The 4,724-nt window shown below is 46.3% G+C and overlaps 1 protein-coding gene and 1 pseudogene across 1 annotated transcript in view; one reads left to right on the plus strand and one right to left on the minus strand.

The window, feature by feature from the left end:
* The window catches only part of HDAC9 (histone deacetylase 9), a 511,347-nt gene that overhangs the window by 197,190 nt on the left and 309,433 nt on the right, over positions 1–4,724 (plus strand). The gene's annotated exons all lie outside the window — the stretch shown is intronic.
* LOC112549490 lies at positions 602–904 on the minus strand (annotated as a pseudogene).

The raw sequence follows: 4,724 nt of genomic DNA on the forward strand, positions 1-4,724 counted from the left end.
AAAGTGTGGGGGGGGGGGGGGGGGGAACGGGGGGAAAAGCCCCTCATCTTATAGCCTGATTATAGATGTGAAAAAAACAAACAAAACAGTGCTTTACTTTCAGCTCAGCTCAGTGCGCCCCTGCACTGACTGCAGCATATGCCCAGAAGAGGCATTGTGTTAGTTTGACCTAGCTAGCCTGATGTCTGCATAGATTGCACACTTCAGTGGGGATTCTTGGTGCTTTTATCTAATAGCTGATTCAATCAGCTATTAGATAGAAGTGCAGAAAAGCCCCTCTGAAGTGCCCAATCTATAGAGGTGCCGGGGAGCTGGGTCAAACTGATGCACTTCCTCTTCCCGTAAAGTGCTGTTTGTTTTTTTACGTCTGTCAGTGGCCATAATGGTATACAAGGAAATTCACTAAATACACTGTCTATCATTAAACAGCTGCCAAAAGCAGCATGTGCTCAGTAATGGAAGCCAATTATGTAGCTGATTAAATGCCAGCACAGAGCATGACTATAAAACATATGGCAGCATACCGATGAAAACCTGTGTGTGTGGGGGAATGCTTAAAAAAAGAATAGCAGGGGTAAGCAGGTGGTCATCCCCCCAGGAGGGAATGAGCAACAGGCCTGGAAGTAGTGCAATACCAGGCTGGGACTCAGAGGCCAGAGCAAGTTCTGATACCCTCCCCAGTGCCAAAAATGTTTCTGGGAAACACTTTTTTTTTTGTGAGTTTTTTGGGGGGGTTTTTTGGATCCTTAAAGAAAAATGGGCAGGTGTTCCCTCCACAGGGTACTAGCACTGGGCATGGAAGAACTGCAATATCAGGCTGGCACCAGGAGGGCCAGAGCCAGTCTTGACACCCTTCCTTTGGTGCCAAAACTGCTTGATCTTAGCCAAAAGGCCAAGATGCTAATGGGAACTTTTTACAAATTTAATTTAAAACACACATCCCACTACGCTGACAAATCTACACACATTTAGCACCTTTATTTTACCAAAACTTCATAGCACAGAAACTATTACACTTCAAAAACACACAACTACATATATTAAACCCTTAAACAACATATATCAACTTCCCACAAAAAAAAAAAAAATCTTTACAGAAGGGGCCCAGAACAGTTAACCCAGCATCTCTCTGTTGCCTCCTTTCTCATATGATTAGTGTGGCCCTGCCCTCCACAAAGTTGTCTAATCCCTTTTTTTTTTTTTTTTTTTTTAACTTGACTATGCTATGTGCTTTTACAATCTCCTATGGCAGTGAATTCCAGGAGTTAATTATACTCTGTGTAAAAAACAAAAAACAAAAAAATAGTACTCTGTCTTGTTAGCATAAACTTGTCTCCTGCAACTTCATTGGGTGCACTCTATTTCTAATATTCTGGGACTTGGTGAACAACAGATTCCTGTTCGTTTGGTCCACACCTTTCATGATTTTTATAAACCCCTTGTGGCAGAAGGCCACCTCTGTTTTTCCCCAAAAACTCTGCTCTGTGACAACTCTTGGTTAAGATGGGCCCTGCAGAGGGTACACACCTTACCCTATCTCTTTAGGTAACCTGAGCTGGATACATGACTGAAGGAGGGGGGAAACCTGCTCCCTCTGTCTACGTGACTGGCATCACATCCCTGGGTGAGGGGCTTGGGCCCCCTGGGGAGCTGGGAACTGCCAGTCTGCCCAGCAACTAGTGATGCATTTCAAATTGGTTGGCTGACAGCCAACAGGTGCTGGCTTCCATTGGACCAGGTAAATGAGGTCATAAGGACTATATAAGTTAAGGACTGCCCAGGAGGAGGAGGCAGCAGCCATGAGGAAGACTCAGAGAGAGAGAGAGACCATCTGAAACTTGCTCTCTCTCTCTCTCTCAAAACTCATGATCAAGGAACTGCCTGCCTCCAGAGGGAATCTCCACCTGCTTCTGGATAATACTTGTGAGTAAGCTACCTGAGATCTAAGTAGATCTGTAGCTTACAGTAACTCAGATGCGTGATCGAAGGCTACCCAGCCATGCCAGTTTACTGTTTTGGATTTCTCTGATATTGCTGTATCCTGTACCCTAGTCCAACCCTACCCCTTGTAACCAATAAAGTTCTCCTTTGTACCTAGCATGGGAGACTTATTGGGTGTGGGTCTAGATTATGCCTTGGGGTCCCCTTGATTCGGCTGACTAAGGGAGACCATTACTTGTGCTTCTGACTGAGGGAAGCACCCCCAAGTGCTTGAAGTGAGCCAAGTATACTTGAGGGCTACTAGGCCTGTGTTACTCAGAGGACACAGAGCCAGAATCAATCCCAGCCCTGGGTGGTGGCAGTTTTTACCCCAGGCTAGCGGGTGTGCTCCAGGAAAGGGGTCGGCCAGGTGTGAGGTGCCCCCAGGGAGGCACTGGGAGCCTGGAAGGTGGTTGGGTGGAGTGAGGTGGGTGGCTTAATGCAGGAAACCCCACTACTGGCCCACCACACCCCTATGATACTCCCTCATCCCCCCAGGCCTTCTCCTTTCTAAACTAAAGAGTTCTTTTTAGTCTCTTCTGGTATGGCAGATACTCTATCCCTCTGATCATCTTCATTGCCCTTCTCTGTACCTTTTTCTAATTCTATTGTATCTTCTTTTGAGGCGCAGGACCAGAATTGCACACAGTATTCACCATGGATTTGTGTGGTGGCATGATGTTTTTCATTTTATTTTTAGTTCTCATCTGAATGATGCCTTTCTTTTTAATGATACCTTTGATCTAGTATCCCATGATATCCTCATGGGAAAATTGGAAGATTGTGGGCTTAACTGCTTGATGGTTCAGTGGGTGGGAAACTGGCTGAGAGGTAGGACCCAGAGAGTTCTTATGAACGGATCTGTGTCATCCTGGTGAGAAGTGGCCAGTAGTATCCCTCAAGGGTCCGTACTTGGTCCCATGCTTTTCAACATCTTTATCAATGATTTGGGGAGTGAAGAGCTTGCTGGCCAAGTTTGTGGATGACACCAAGTAATGGGGGCACATGGTCACCCCTGCAGATAGGTTACAGATACAGGGTAACCTGGACAGACTGGAGAGGTGGGCAAATCGGAACCAGATGAGGTTCAACACTGAGAATTGTAAAGTGCTCCATCTGGGGGGAAAATAATCCCCAACATACCTAGAGGCTCGGTGGCGACAATTTTACTTGCACCAGGGCCAAAAGGGACCTAGGGGTAATAGTTGAACATCACATGAACGTGAGCGCAATGCAGTAGCCAGCAGGGCAAACAACATGCTGGCATGCATCAACCAATGCATATCATGTAAAACCAAGGAAGTGATTTTTCCACTGTACTCGGCACTAGTGAGACTGCAGCTGGAATACTGTGTCCAGTTCTGGGCGCCTCAGTTCAAAAAGGATGTGGAAGAACTTGAGAGGGTCCAGAGGAGAGCTACCCATATGATTACAGATTTGCAAGGCAGGGAAAAAGGATGATCCGCGTAACTATAGGCTGGTTAGCCTCAGCTCTATCCTTGGGGAAAACCTTTGGAAACAATTATTAAGGATCACATTTGTAGGAGTCCAGTAGGAAAAATAATGCTGAAGGGCAACCAGCATGGCTTCATAGCAGGTAGATCCTGCCTGACTAACCTTGTTTCTTTTTATGACCAGGTCACAAAATGCTTAGATGCAGGAGTTGAGGTAGTTGTCATCTACTTGGATTTTAAAAAGGCCTTTGGTACAGTGTCGCATCCCATTCTTATAAACAAATTAAACGGTTGTCATGTAGATTGTTACAGTCAGGTGGGTGGAGAATTGTTTTATGGCGCACACCCAGAGGGTGGTGGTGGATAAGTAATTTTTGACCTGCAAAAATGTGAGTAGTGGAGTTCCCCAGGGTTCGGTCCTTGGACCAATGCTGTTCAATATCTTCATCAGTGACTTGGATGAGGGCATGGAAAGCACTCTGTGCAGATTTGTGGGCGACATCAAATTATGGGGCAAAGTAAATGCATTGGAGGTTGGGGAGTGGATTCAGGTGGATTTGGACAGGTTGGGAATGTGGGCAGAACAGAATAGGATGCAGTTTAACAAAGATAAGTGCAAAGTGCTGCATGTAGGGAGAAAAAATCACCACCACACCTACAGACTGGGAGGTGACTTTCTAAACAGCATAGCAGCAGAAAGGGATCACAGTCATACTCGACTCCAAAATGAGCAGAAGTCGCCGATGTGATGAAGTGATAGGTAAAGCCACTCGCACTCTTTCATGCATTAGAAGGTTCATCGCGAGCAGGTCTAAGGAGGTGATACTTCCCCTTTATGTGTCATTGGTAAAACTGCAGCTGGAGTACTGTGTCCAGTTCTGGGCACCGCGCTTCTAGAGGGATGTGGATAACCTTAAGAGGGTCCAGAGGAGGGCTACTCATATGGTTATGGGTCTGCAGGTAAGATCCTATGAGGAGAGATTGAGGGACCTGTATCTCTTCAGCCTCTGCAAAAGAAGGTTGAGAGGGGACCTTGTGGCCATCTACAAATTCATCGGAGGGGGAAGCAGCAAGGAATAGGGGATACTCTGTTTACCAGGGTGCTCCTTGGGGTTACTAGGAACAACAGCGATAAACTGACAGAAGATTTAGATTGGACATTAGGAAAAATGTATTTATGGTAGGGGTTGCCAAAATCTGGAACGGGCTTGCAAGGGAGGTGGTTCTCTCCCCTACCTTGGAGGTCTTTAAGAGGAGGCTAGACAAGCACCTAGCTCGGGGCATGTCAAC

The sequence above is a fragment of the Alligator sinensis genome, unplaced genomic scaffold, assembly GCF_000455745.1.
Source record: "Alligator sinensis unplaced genomic scaffold, ASM45574v1 scaffold123_2, whole genome shotgun sequence".
Taxonomy (NCBI): Eukaryota; Metazoa; Chordata; order Crocodylia; family Alligatoridae; genus Alligator; species Alligator sinensis.